The sequence below is a fragment of the Balaenoptera borealis genome, assembly GCF_965194805.1.
Source record: "Balaenoptera borealis genome assembly, chromosome: 7".
In the NCBI taxonomy this organism is placed as follows: domain Eukaryota; kingdom Metazoa; phylum Chordata; class Mammalia; order Artiodactyla; family Balaenopteridae; genus Balaenoptera; species Balaenoptera borealis.
Genome location: NC_138864.1, coordinates 93379215 through 93394171, shown reverse-complemented (window position 1 = coordinate 93394171; position 14957 = coordinate 93379215). Strand labels below are relative to the sequence as shown.

General features: G+C 34.7%; 1 long non-coding RNA gene across 1 annotated transcript in view; it reads right to left on the bottom strand.

Annotated features, from left to right (window-relative positions):
- Positions 1-215: 215 nt before the first annotated feature.
- LOC309632532 overlaps positions 216-14957 on the bottom strand; it is a 38206-nt gene continuing 23464 nt past the window's right edge. Inside the window, exon 3 of the long non-coding RNA XR_014246957.1 lies at positions 216-14424. This is a non-coding gene — a long non-coding RNA (uncharacterized lncRNA). The remainder of the gene's footprint in view (positions 14425-14957) is intronic.

The following is a 14957-nucleotide window of genomic DNA, read 5'->3' as shown; positions in this document are numbered from 1 at the left end:
ATTAAAAATAACGTTAGCTTTCCAATATTTAAGCAACAACGATACAAACTGCAGTGGAAGAAATTATCTTTTACAAGAACAATAATAAGATTAAAAGTCTTAACTTACAGGAATTTTACAGAATCTCTATTCCTAAAACTTTAAAACTACACTGAGGAGTGTATAAAAAGATTTTTAAAAATTATTATGCACACTATGCATATTATACATTATTATGCACACTATCCACTTGTATACAAGGGAGACAATATTGTCATTTCCTTTCTAAATTACTCTATAGGTTAAATACAGTCACAAAACACCAAAAGGATGATTTTTGCACCTGGACAAAGTTATACTAAAGATCATTTGGAAAAATAAACACACAAAGATGTTGAAGAAAATTCTAAAATGGAAGAGTGAATGGGGCTAGCCCTATTAGCTCTTAAGACATCGTGTAGTTTCCATAACTAAACAGATTGGAACATGAAAAGAAATAGATCAATGAAACAGAACAAAGTCAAGAAATAGTGGGCAGGACGCACAGAGATGTCCTTTATATTAAAATTGTGTTTCACATCGATGTGGAAAGACTTCTGTATGGCTAAAACTAAAATTATAACTGTAAACAAAGTTAATGAACACATAAGGAAAAATATTTGTAACATGTTAAAAAAGGATTAATTTACAAAGAACTCATATAAATTAATAAGGAAAGAAAGAGTCATTTTGTAAGAGAGAATAAGAGGAATGAGTTGATTTTTTTTTCTGGAAAAAAGCAAGAAAATGGTGCCTATCATTACTTTACACAAAAAAGACTGTGGTTGTGAGTGAAGCTGTTTAGAGAGAGATGGGAAAAAGAGGCTCTACCTTTCAGTTTGTATCTTTCTCTACAACATGGATTTTTCTAATTATATTCAAGTATGTATTCATTTAACATGTCAACATATTACCTGGGTGATGGGATTTTAGGCCCGTATTTATTTTCATTATTTTATTTATTTATAAATAAACCCATATTATTGTTAGTTTTAACATTTTAAGGAAATTGCTCTATATTGTCTATAATTTACTTTAGAATACCACAGTGTAAATGGAGAGATATATATGAGTTTCGATTTAATTTTACCATAGGAGCAGGTAATTATCATTGAAGTGTCCTAATCAGGAACATACACTTCATGGGTGGTTAACTGGCTTTGAATAGCTCTAACTAAAACAATCCAGAAACACCTACACCAGCCTTTCAAATATCTTCATCTCCAATCAGCACAAGAGGCTTTGATATATGTTAGAAGTAATTTTTCACCGTGAAATGAATAGTGTTTAAGATATATGCATTGGCTAGAAATATTGTACAGATTTTCATACCTTTGAATGAATAACCTAATATCTAAGCAATCCAATACCCTACACCTTTTAGAATAAAGCACTGATTTAGGATTATAAATAAATTGTTTGGCTGCCTAATGGCAGATTTTCTCAACTGACTCTAAAACGTTAGTTATATTTGACATTAAAATATAATCACATTCATCTATATTGAAACTTGTATGCAAGATTCTGTCAGAGTGCCTAAAATGATACAGTTTATAGAGCATGATGACTTTTCCCAATAAACATTGCTATGTAATGTTTGTATGTGTGGCAAATTTGGGCTTGCTTTCATTATGACATTTCACCTTACGGGGAAGCTATGTGGGAGAAGACCTACAGTCTCACCTAACTTTTAAGGGACGTCACTCCACTTATCTACCTCAGAAGCTTAATTATTATGAATGACAAATTACCTTAGGTCAATTTACAACACATTTATAATAGGGGTCTTAGAGGTGGCAGCTCTGAGAAGGAGAAAGCTTGGAAACAATCTCAGCATGGTATCCTCCCTCCCAGTTATCATAATTAGTCTCCAGAAATATAGACATAGAATTCAAAATGTAAGATTTAATCATGGCTTTGATAAGGGTCTTTGTATCTCTTTATTAAGCTTATAGAGATATCTATCCTCCCTTTTCTATGTCACTCTTATATTCCCAATTCTCCACCCCAATGAGCCTCTTTGCCAGGTGTATTACCAACTATTCTCTGGAGATATGCTAAGTATTCTGCTGGTTTCTGAATTTGCATACCCAAGGGCTTGTTTAGGGCCTTTAATCATTCTGCTGAAAGCCTTGACAAACTCTGCTGACTTGAAAAAATTCTGAATTAACAGTAAAAATAGAACCTTCGTAATGTAAATTTCTCTGTTTTCATTCCATTTGTCCACATTTAGAATTGCCAGGCTACCTGAATTATCTGAAATAATAAACATTTGGGCAAAGTTTATTTTCTTGCTAACTTTAAAGGTATGTGTTGTTTCTTAATTCCCCATACAAAAATTTAAATTATCTAATCCTTTGTACATTTATTAATCAACTCTTGGAATTTCATTTAGGTCTATTTTAAAAGTTTTTTCTTAAAATCTAATGTAGTCTATAGAATAGTTCACAGAAATTTGAATGCCCTACCTTTGCAAATCTAAATCTTCCGTGTATTTGATGGATAGTTTCAATCTTGGCATCTCAAGTTTCAATCTCTGGCATTATTAATTCAAATTATAATCAGAGTTTCTTCAGTCTCATACCATCCTTCCCTATGTCCCTTAACAAAACAAATTTAATCTTTTCATCTGGAAAACAGTTCATTCCACATCTTGCCTTGAGCTCACTACACTGTCAGGTCACCTGATATCTGTGAAAACAGATGTCTGACAATTATTGGAAACAAAATCTGTAAAAGGTCTCTGAGATATCTGGTTCAGCATCCTTATTTTAGAGGTAAACTGCGTGTCCCAGAGAGGTTTAGCAAGTCTCTCAGTTATTCATCAGTTTAGGGTCAAAGCTGAATTATTTAGAACCTAAATTTCCATACTCCCTTAGGCCATTTCCCTCAAGGATACCACACCACTTCCTTATTCAATTGTCTGAATAACTAAGAGCCAACATTTCAGCAGTGGAAATATGGTGAAGTTGAAATAAAATCTATATGGAAATTTCAAGCTTTATTGTTTAGATGTAGAAAAATACCCTAAGGAATAGCAACATTAATTCTTTGACATTCTTTAAAAACAACAACAAAAATACTATCTCTTTTATACTTTCTTCTTTATATTCCCAGATTATAGGAGGTGGAGAGGACCGTAGTCTTATTTCTCTTTCCTCTCTTTGTAGCCATCGCGTAAAGTTAGGAACCCTTAAGCTCTTGCTCTGATCGAGCCATTCCTGAAGCATCTTTTTTACCTTCCATTCGTTGTGTAATAATTTTGCTTCTAACCCTAAAACTGTCAACTTTTTTCCTTGTCCTTTTTTTCAGCTTTACATGAATTGGCAAAGGATGAACAAATAGGTCAATAAATGAATGAGACTGTAAAATGGGTTCTTGCATTCTGAAACCAAGGTAATTTTTCAGTTATATACAATTAATGCTTTCTGATAATTGGCAAAGAACCTGAATGGTATTGTATCCAAATGACTGACTGACTCCATAGCATCAGAAATGATGGTGATAATATGGGGTATGCTACCCGGAAAAAGCAAGGTTGACATCTACCAAATTACGTACGCAATCTAACATCTGCTAGAGCCATTCAAGGTGCAAAATAGCTTAGTGAGTTAACATATACAATAACTTAGAAATGTCTAAATATTGTTAAGTTGTTGCTGATTAAATTTTTAAAGATTTAGTTTCACATTTTCTTCTTTTATTTGATCATATATGTTGTATTGAGCTTTTAAGTATCCCTCTCTTAAAAACTCTAACTTATTTTTGCTATCTAATCTGCACTGTCAACGCAATCCCATTTCTCACTCTTGTAGTGTAGCTCTTTTTTCTTTTCAAGTACCAGAAATAAACATTTAACATTTGCAAACAGAAAACTCTGTGTTTCTACATGCATGAGACATGATACACTTGGAGAAATGATTATCAACTGAATTCAGATATGGGAGAATGAAAGATGTCAATTTTAAAATGTTTTTTCACTTCCTTAAGGAATCTCAGTGATCAGCTTCTGTGAACTTTCTTTCCTCATCTGTATAACAGGGATGCTAAACTATATAACCTAAAATCTAATTATAGGAAATTAAAATAGCCACTTCAAAGTCTATCCCATGATATATCAAGGTAATATAATCAGATAATAATATGGTCCAGCAATTTGTTAGCCAGCAAATGCATCTCCCCTTTCATGCTGCTTTACTAAATTCAGGTTTTTAATAAACATTCATTTCTGAAAGGTCCATAAAGGTATAATTATGAGATTTTCCCATTATGGTGGCAGATCTACAGAAGAATGAAGTGATAGTCTCTGATTATAAAATTATAACACATGCAATATGAGAGACATTATGGTAAGCCTAAGCAGCTTGCTATAAAGTATTCAGAATTTTAAAGATGACATACGTGGACATTCTATGAAGTTACAACTGTCTAATCCATGTAATTGCTCTTTTTTCCCACTTAAAGTTTGAACTATTTCCTTTGTGTGGTTAGAACTGGAAAAAAAAACTGACAATAAATCAGCATTATACCATATATTGGAACACTTAGTAAGTAAAACATCATACATTACTATTATAAAATTATAAAAAATCAATTATGGTATTGGGTTATAGATTCTTATGATAAAATATTTATTTTGTTTAGCAATACTAGCAATATAGTAAAATGAACTAAACTGGAAAAACTAAAAATCCCCCTCACCACTTTGTCAAGAGTACACACAGGAATGATGAAAGATTCCTTATTCTGTTTGTTTAATGTTTGGATTTCAGTGATGCCTACCTCTGAAGATAATCTTGAGTGGCACATTTGACATTATATGAATCTAAAGTAAGTTTGATGCCACATTTTCAAATACAATGAGATACTGCATTTCAATGTCAGTTTCCATGTTTCTAGAGAATTTCAGAATCGTGCAAGAAATCTTAAGAATCAGGTCCTATCTTCTTATTTGTGAATATGAATTATTTCAAAATATAAAGCATAGGGAGAGGAAGAGAAAATTTAAGGAAAATAATAGTATTACCTGGTCAAAGAAATCTAAATAGCTTTCAGTTAGAACCCCTAGTAATTAACATCATGAGTTTAATAATGAATAGTCAAGAAGATTTCAATCTTGATGTATTATACTTCTTGGGCTACTATAACAAAGTATCACACACTGGGTGGCTTAAACAACAAAAATTCATTTTCTCACAGAAGTCCAGGAGCAAGGCACTGGCAATTTTTGGTTTCTGGTGAGACCTCCCTTCCTGACTTGCAGAGAATCACCTTCTCAGTGTATCCTCGCATGGCCTTTCCTCTGTGCGTGTATGTGCAGAGAGAGTGAGCAAGCTGTGGTGTCTCTTCCTCTTCCCATAAAGACATCTGTTCTGTTGGACTAGAGCCTCACCCTTATGACCTCATTTACCTTCAATTACTTCCTTAAAGGCCTTATGTCCAAGTACAGTCACATTGAAGGTTAGGCTTTTTTTTTCCTTTCTTTTGTGCTGTGCCATACAGCTTGTGGTATCTTAGGCCATGCGGCATGTGGCATCTTAGTTTCCTGAACCTGTGCCCCCTGCAGTGGAAGCACGGAGTCTTAACCACTGGACAGCCAGGGAAGTCCCCGAGGGTTAGGCTTTTAACATAAGAATTTTGTAGGAACATGATTCAGTTTATAATATTTGGTATCCATTGGAAATCCCTCAAAATATTTCTCTCTCTACTTTAGGTCAAGCTAGCAATAACTGGCATAAGATATTTATTAATTGTGACAATTGCAAGAAATTTATTCTCAATTAGCAGGAACATCTCAGTATTCTCATATTATGATTTTAGCCTTTACCCCCAGGAGAAGAATACAGAGGCATTATAACACAATCTGGAGGAAATACATTTTAAGACATTTTTTCCTATTGCTGAGTAGTATTCCATTGTATAAATAGATCATAATTAGTTTATTAAACTGTTGTTGGTTTTGAATTGTTTCTGCTATTAACATTTGTTTGCAAGTATTTGTGTGGACATATGTTTTCATTTCTTTTGATTAATTACCTAGAAATAGAAATGTTAGGTCATAGGACATATATATTTTACTTTATAAGAAACTGCCCAAAATTTTTCCAGAGTGGCTCTATCATTTAACACTCTCACCAGCAATGTATGAAGGTTCCAGTTGCTCTACATCCTTGTTGACATTTGGTATTGTCAACTTTTAAATTTTAGCTATTTTAAGGGTATGAAATGGTATTTCATTGTGTTTTTAATTTACATTTTCCTGATGACTAATGAAATTGATCACTTTTTCATATGCTTATTGTACTTTTTAATTCTAGAATTTCCATTTGGTTCTCTTATATAGTTTCATTTCTCTGCTGAGATTTGCCTATCTGTTCACTCATTTTGATCCTCTTTTTCCTAAGTCATGAACATCTTAATAATTATTTCTTTAAAGTACTTGCCTGATAATTTTAACATCTAGGTCAACTTGGGATTTCTTCCTATTGATTCTTTTTTCTCTTGACTAGGGATTATACTCTTTGTTTCTTGGTATGTCTATTACTTTTTGTTTGCACACTGAATATTATGGATGATGTATTGTAAAGACTCCAGGTTTCATTATATTTCTCTGAGAAGTGTTGATTTTAGTGTGACTAGGCAATTGTTACTGGCTGATATCCATGAACTTGTGGAGGCTTGATTTGAAAGAAGCCAGACACAAAGGCACATTTACTGTATGATTCCTTTTATAAGAAGCTGAAGAACAGGAAAAACATTCCTATGGTGACACAATCAGAACATCAGTTGTATATGGGGAGTGGAGACTGAATGCAAGGTGCACAGTATAATTTCCTGGAGTGATAAAAACATTCCAAATCTTATTTGAATTGATGCTTACATGATCATATTCAACTGTTGTAACTCACCAAACTGTATGTAAATTTTTCTCAATAAAAATGGTATCAGAAGGTATCTGTAGACTATATATTCATTTATAAAATTTAAATTCCTCAATACCATTAAAGAATATGGACCTATTGCATATAATTATCCTCCATGAATAGTTATCACTATATATAGTTTTCCATGCAATCAAATATAAATTCTAAATATAGAAAGCAATGAGAAAAAAAAAAAGGAACAAGAAATTTTTCAAACTTACAAAACAGTGCTTACTTGGGAAAGGGAAACTGCAAAGATATTTTCTGTTCCTTGTTAAGACCCTTTTTGCCTTCAGGATTCAAATTTACATTCTAAGGGGGAGAGAATTCAAATTGTTCCACTCCTCTGGAATGGATTCTGTGTCCAGCTAAGGAGAATAATTCTTTATGACATGGCATTTTATCTTGCATATTTATCTTATCCTAAAATATTTTAAGTTAAAAAAATAGTGACATATTGAAAGCGAACTCACACTCTGATAGAAAAAGTTGTCACTAGTGGTGCATGGTCAAAAAACAAACAAACAAAAGGCAATAAAGGAGTATGTCATCCTAAAGCAATGGTTCTCAACTCCAGCTGTACATTAGAATAACCTAGGCAGATTGTAAAATAATAAATACTAAGTCTTAAGCCTCACTAATTACAGCAGAATCCTTGAGTTATTATTCTCACTGAAATAAAAACTTCATGAGGGAAGAGTTGTTTTTTGATTTTTTTCTCTTTTGTTCATTCTTATATCCCCACAGCTTAGAACAGTTCCTGGCACTAGTATGCTCTCGATATTTGATGAACCGGTGAGGAGTAAACAAGTTATTACAAGCCAAGGACAATCTTGGTCTTGTTCAAAATGGCAGAATTCTTCTAGATAATAAAGAATACAGTAATGTGAAGAAGTTATTTTACAAAAATGTCTCATGATTTGTATTCATTTTATTTGTTTATATTTTATACAGCAGGTTCTTATTAGTTATCTATTTTATACATATTAGTGTATATATGTCAATCCCAATCTCCCAATTCATCCCACCACCCCCACCCCCCCACACACATACGTCCATACGTTTGGTGTCCATACGTTTGTTCTCTACATCTGTGTCTCTATTTCTGCCTTGCAAACCAGTACATCTGTACCATTTTTCTAGATTCCACATATATCTGTTAATACATGGTATCTGTTTTTCTCTTTCTGACTTACTTCACTCTGTATGACAGTCTCTAGGTCCATCCACGTCTCTACAAATGACCCAATTTTGTTCCTTTTCATGGCTGAGTAATATTCCATTGAACATACATGTGTACATACATGTACTACATCTTCTTTATCTATTCATCTGTCGATGGGCATTTAGCTTGCTTCCATGACCTGGCTATTGTAAATAGTGCTGCAATGAACATTGGGGTTCATGTGTATTCATTTTAGCTGAAAATTATTATACTAAGCATTTATTGAGCATTTCCTATGTATCAGGAATTATGCTCAGAGTAAGGTACACAAATGTTAATAAGGCATAGTTCTGCATTTGAGAAGCTTCCAGTCTGTTAGGGATTAGTGGTAAAGAGAAAGTCTAGCACAAAAACATACATCTATTTATTCATTCATTCAACACTTATTTATTAAGCATTTACTATGCGTCATGGACATATGTGCCAGTATATGCTGTGGTAAACAAGGCAAATATGATAACTCTCCTCCTGTCTAGTGAAGGAGAAAGATAATAAACAAGAAAAAGAAAGAATTACAATTTGTGATAAATATTATGAAGGAAATGATTATAATGTTGTGATGGAGAATTTGGGTCAGGTAAAAGGCACTGTTTTGTATTGGATGGTCAGGAAATATCTCTCTAGGGAGAAACTTTAATGATGAGAAGAAGCCAAGAATGCAAAGTGCATAGAGAGTTTCTAGAAGAAGAAATATGTTAAAAATACTGGAGGTTGGAAAGAACTTAGCATGTTCAAGGACCTGAAAGAATCCAATAGCTAGAGCATAAATAGAAAGTAGAACAAGTTGAAAGTGGAATAATAGATGGGGTTATTAAATTCACAGCCTTGTAGGCCATGGTAGAAAGTTTGGATTTTATTCTAAGGGCAATATGAATCTATTAAATGGTTTTAAACAATAAAATGGCATGATACAATTTATATATTTAAAAGATTAAAAAGATTTCTTTTTCCAAATGTAAAATAGATTAGAAGGTGGACAAAATGGAGGTGTGAATATTAGTTAGGAAGCTTTTACAGAAGTCCAGGTGAGCGATGACAGAGGCAGTGAATTACAGAGGTTCCAGTGCAGATGGAGAAAAGTGAGCTGCTCTGAATATATCGGAAGAGAGATTTGATAGGACTTGGTGAGGAATTGAATGTGAGTGAGGGAGAGAGAAGAATCAATAATGACACGTAGGTTTCTGATTTACAAGAATGGGAGGATCAAGTAAATATGTACATAGATGGGGAAGAATAGGTCAACTCCAACATTTAAAGTTTGGATAGAAAAGGAACCAAGGAAGAATAAAGAATAACCAGAGAGGGAGCAGAGAACTCCAGAGCATGAGGTATCTCAGAATCTAAAAATCTCCCTAAAAGAGGAGAGTATTTCAAGAAGGAAGAAGTGATCAAATATGTTCATTGGGGCTAAGGGCAGAGAAGTATCCACTGGATATGGAAAAGTGAAGGTTGTTTGCAATCTTGATTAAAGCAATTTCAGTAGAATTATTGGAACAAAATTCAGATGAAAGAGGACTGAAGAGTAAATGGGAAGGAAGGCAATGGAGGAAGCAGGAGTAGACAACAGTTTCAAGAAGTTTAGTTTCAAAGGGAAGCAGAAAAATGGAATGAGAGTTGGTATTGAATCAAGAGGAGATACCAGAACATATTTGTACATTGATGGGGATGCTCTAGTACAAAGAGACTGATGGTTCAGGGAAAGAGGGAGTATTAATAAAGAAGTCTGAGGAAGGAGCATGGTAATTGAGGATGTCCTTGAGAGAATGATGACCTGTGGAATCTAAGCTGGACAAGGAGGGGAGAGGGTATGAAAGCTAAACAAAGCTATGAATAAAGAAAGCTAAAAATAAATAAATAAATAAATAAAAATTAAAAAATAAAGAAAGCTAGAAAGAGCAATGAATACTTGACCTTCTGAGAAGGAAGCATGCTTGGAAAAGGAAGAGGACGACCCCATGGAGACATAAGGTTGAGCGAATGTTGTATTGTCTTCTGAGGCTATTATGGAGAATGGAGGCAGTGAAAAGAGATGAAACTTGAAAGCTAGTTTTTGAAGGATACTGCATGCCTGCCAAAGAATTTGAACTTAATTTGTTAACAACCATAATTATTAAGACTCTTTGAGTTGCAAATAACAGATATCTACTTGGGTGGTATCTACAATGAAAGGGGATATTTAAAATAAGGATATAGGTGTCTTACAGAATTCAAGAATGAAAAAGAAGTAACTGCCTGGGAAGCACTGGAATATAGTGTGTTTATTGTCACTCGTTTCTCCTTTTCTCTTCTTTTCCAGTCTGTTTACTTCTTCTCCATTTCATATATTAGAATATGGTGACCCCATTGCTCATAAGTTTTTACAGGAGGGAGAGAGATTGAGCCAGTTCAGGTATCTACTTCCGTTTCAATCAACTATGGCTGGAGAGTGGGTTGTCACTGAATAAATATGGTTTCTGGAAGCCCATTCCTGTGGATCAGTAGCTGAGCTCATAGAAGATAATATTTTTAGAAGTTAAGCAGGCAACCCTCAAATCATCAAGACATGGGAGGATTTTTTTTTTTTTTAATACGGAAGTAACATGATCAAACCCAACATTTAAAAAGATAACTCTGGCAGCAATATAAAGAATACATAGATACAGAGACAAACTAGATTCAGAAAGGTAAGTCGAGTCAGGAAACCACTAAGAAAAATGCCAAGCAAAAAAACAAAACGAACTCGATTTGGGACAGCAGTAGTAGCAATGGAAAGTCGTGGATGGATATCAGACACATTTCAGAGGTTGGATAGACCAGACTTTAATATAAGCAGTGAGGAAAGGTGAAAAAGGACCAGACTTTAATATAAGCAGTGAGGAATGGTGAAAAAGAAAAGATTACTCCAAGATTTCTAGCTTGGGCAACAGGGTAAATATGATTGCTGATAACTGAGACATGGAAAACAAACGAAACAAACAAAAAAACCCCACCAAGGTTTGAGGGGCAATATCGAGACTGAAGAGTTACAGTAAATCCAATGACAGATCCAAAGCTCAAGAAAGAGTTGAAAAATCAGTATTTAAGAGACACAAAGGCAATAGTTGAAATGTTAGGATTGCATGAGATCATTCAGGAAGATCATGTAAAGTGAGAAAAGATAGTAACTCCTTTGGGAAACTCCATCAGAAGAGATGGAACTAGGAGAAAAGTAAAGAGCAGTCAGAGACGTTAGGGAAGAATAAGAGATAACTGTGTCTTAGAAGCCAAGAAAGAGCTTTACAGGAAAAAAAAAAAAGATCAACGATCTCAAATTCCGCTGGAAGGAAATATAGGCTGAGAGCTGAAAAGAGGCTAACGTATTTGGCAATCACATGATTGCTAACCTTTCTCACAGCAATTTCAGTAGAGTGGTGGGGGTGGAAGCCAGAATGCAGTGGTTTGAGAAGTGACTGAGAGAAGAGGAAGTGGAGGCAGTGCCTATGACCTGTTCTTTCCAAAAGTCGCCTATAAACTAGAATATATACCAGCATAGAATGATTTATTCTATTAAAACTTATTTTTTTCACTATTTTGGATTGAACTAAAACTAAATCATTGACAAAGCTCCAAATGAACCATGGACTCCTTACTCCCAAATATCTAGATATCACTTTATCTTTAAATAAATTAATTCTGTGGCCTCTTAGAGAGGTAGATAAAATGATACTATATCTCGTCTTTATTTTTACTGGTTTTCATGCCATGGTCTTTAATGATTTCTCCCATCATCATTCCTTTTTACTCAATCTCAGCTCTCAGACACATGACCTTTTTGCCAATCTCATTAAAGCTTGTGCTCATTTTCTCAAGTTTCCTATCAATCCGGGTAATTTCTTCCTACACAAAACCCAGTCTCTTATTAACTGGCTCATTACCTTGAGTTAAAAGTTTAGAAACTTCAAACTGAAATCGCTGCAGTGTCCTGAAAAGAAACTACTTTTGAAGATGCTGACACATCTGTAAGCCAAGACATTTTTTAGATTGAATTCATTGTTTTACAGCTCCAATTTATTCCTTGTCAGGTTCCTATTTTCACCAGTTTTCCTTCCTCACTGTAATGGTACATTTATTACTCTCCAGGTCATAACAGTTGCAAACATCTGGAGTAGTAGAGGACAAAAATCAGTTAATGTGTTCATCACAGCTCTGCCTGTGTTGATAGAGCTAATGTGGTTCAGAAAATGTATACTATTAATGTTCCTCTAGTTCTCTCTCCAGTTGAAGACAACTAGGTTAATAAACATTTCTCCTCATTTATTTGCATGCTAACTAGTTTTATCTTTGCATTTTTTTGGCTTACCTCACTGATGCTGAACATCCTAAAAAACCATTGCTACTTTGGATCAGTGAGAAAGACCAAGAGACATGAAGTGAAAAAAAAAAAAAGGTTGAAAAAAATGTAATAAAATAAATGATCCAAACTCATTATACCTAATGAGTAGTTAAAAATCTTCTTTGGTAGTACAGGTAAACGTCTCCTCAAATAGATTTTTTTACAAAGCATCTATGATAAGTTCAAGACATACATCACTTCAAGCAGAATAACGTCTCCTAAAAAGAACTAAGATGCCCCAGTATTCAGCTGCCCTTTCTATCAAACATTTATTTAGTACATATTTCATGGTGGTCACTGTGATATAGAGATATGGGCCTTGGTTTGTGTTTTCGAGAACCATATCGTGGGTTGAGGAGAAAGAATATGCTATCCATAGGAAAGTAAATAATAATATAAGACAGTATATTTTCAGTGACAAATGAATTTTACAGATTATAAGAGCGGTCAAATTCCATATTGGTATTAGCATACCGATATGGAATAATTTAGAAAAGATTTCATGAAGGAAGTGCTCCTTGGGCTGGATCTTGGAGGAAGTATAAGACGTAGGCTAGCAAAAAGGTATGGGGAAGACATTCTAGGCAGAGGACCCAACTTAAACAATGATCCAGAGGAGATGTAGAATTGCTGAAGAATCAGGCCTGAAGGCCTGCAAGTGTCTTTTGTGCTCTGGAGGAAGTTAGCCACCATGAATAAAGTCTAACTACCCTGAGCCTATCATCATGCTGTGAGAAGCCCCACCTACCCATGTGGAGAGGTCACACAGAGACCTGAGGCCACTGGCCCTGAGCTCCCAGCTGAAACAGACAGCACCAGTATGCCAGAAACATGAGTGAGGCCACCTTGGAAGTGGCTTTTCTAGGAGTAATTGAGCTACTTACCGGATACCATTGCTCAGCCCTGCCTAAATTTTGGAATTTTGAGCAAATAAATGATTGATACTATTTTAAATCATTAAATTTTGGAATGAATCACTGCCTCTTTTCTTGATATGGGTTAAAATTATAACAAGCAAAATTTATCTGTGAAGATCTCTTGCTTCAGTATTATTCACTTTCCCAACTTTGTCTTCTCTACCACGTAGCATAAATCTTTATCCTCAAAATCCATATCATATGATGACTGGTTAATTTATTTTTAAAAAAGATCAAAATGTTCCTTCTTTTTTTTTTTAACATCTTTATTGGAGTATAATTGCTTTACAATGGTGTGTTAGTTTCTGCTTTATAACAAAGTGAGTCAGCTATACATATACATATATCCCCATATCCCCTCCCTCTTGCATCTCCCTCCCACCCTCCCTATCCCACCCCTCTATGTAGTCTCAAAACACCGAGCTGATCTCCCTGTGCTATGTGGCTGCTTCCCACTAGCTATCTATTTTACATTTGGTAGTGTGTATATGTCCATGCCACTAGGGGCAGGACAGGAATAAAGATGCAGACGTAGAGAATGGACCTGAAGACACGGGGAGGGGGAAGGGTAAGCTGGGACGAAGTGAGAGAGTGGCATGGACAAAATGTTCCTTCTAATGTTATTTATCTTTTAACAAAGGAAGATAGGAATATCTTTTTATTTATTTATTTATTTTTGGCTGCGTTGGGTCTTCGTTGCTGCATGCGGGCATTCTCTAGTTGCAGCGAGCAGGGGCTACTCTTCGTGTGGCGCACGGGCTTCTCATTGCAGTGGCTTTTCTTGTTGCAGAGCACAGGCTCTAGGCGCGTGGGCTTCAGTAGTTGTGGCGTGCAGGCTCAGTAGTTGTTCCTCGCAGGCTTAGTTGCTCCATGGCATGTGGGATCTTCCCAGACCAGGGCTCAAACCTGTGTGCCCTGCATTGGCAGGCGGATTCTAACCACTGAGCCACCAGGGAAGTCCCACATAGGAATATCTTAAAGATGCAAGTGCTGAAAAGGATGTAGGGTGGGAATGTAATGAAAAAGAAAGAAAAGGAAAAGTATAAAATCACCATATAAAAGCCCCAAACATCCAATTTAAGCTATATTGCTTCAGGTTATCTAGATCACAATTTTTCTTTGCTTGATTTCTCTACTTAAAAGTGTATGTCACTTCCATAGGTTTTTTTTTTTTCAGTTGAGAAAAGTTAATTACTAACTATGATTGCTTTATAAACCTCATATGCCTATTTATTATAGGCTAAAATCAACTTGACAGATAAATATTTTAAAATAATCAACAAACAAAAGATTTTCCCCATCTCATGCTTTTTCTAAAACATGTAAAGTGAACCAAAGAGTAAAACAAAAATGTATTATACTTCTCTTCAACTGGTCTGCCACTAGTTCTCTTTAACTAGTCTGATACTTTAATGGGAATTTTCTTTTTCCATTTAAGAAAACATATTCTCCTAAAATTAAGTAGCACATATTTCAATTCAACACAAAAATCCAGTCTCTATCACTATCGACTTTTGGGAATT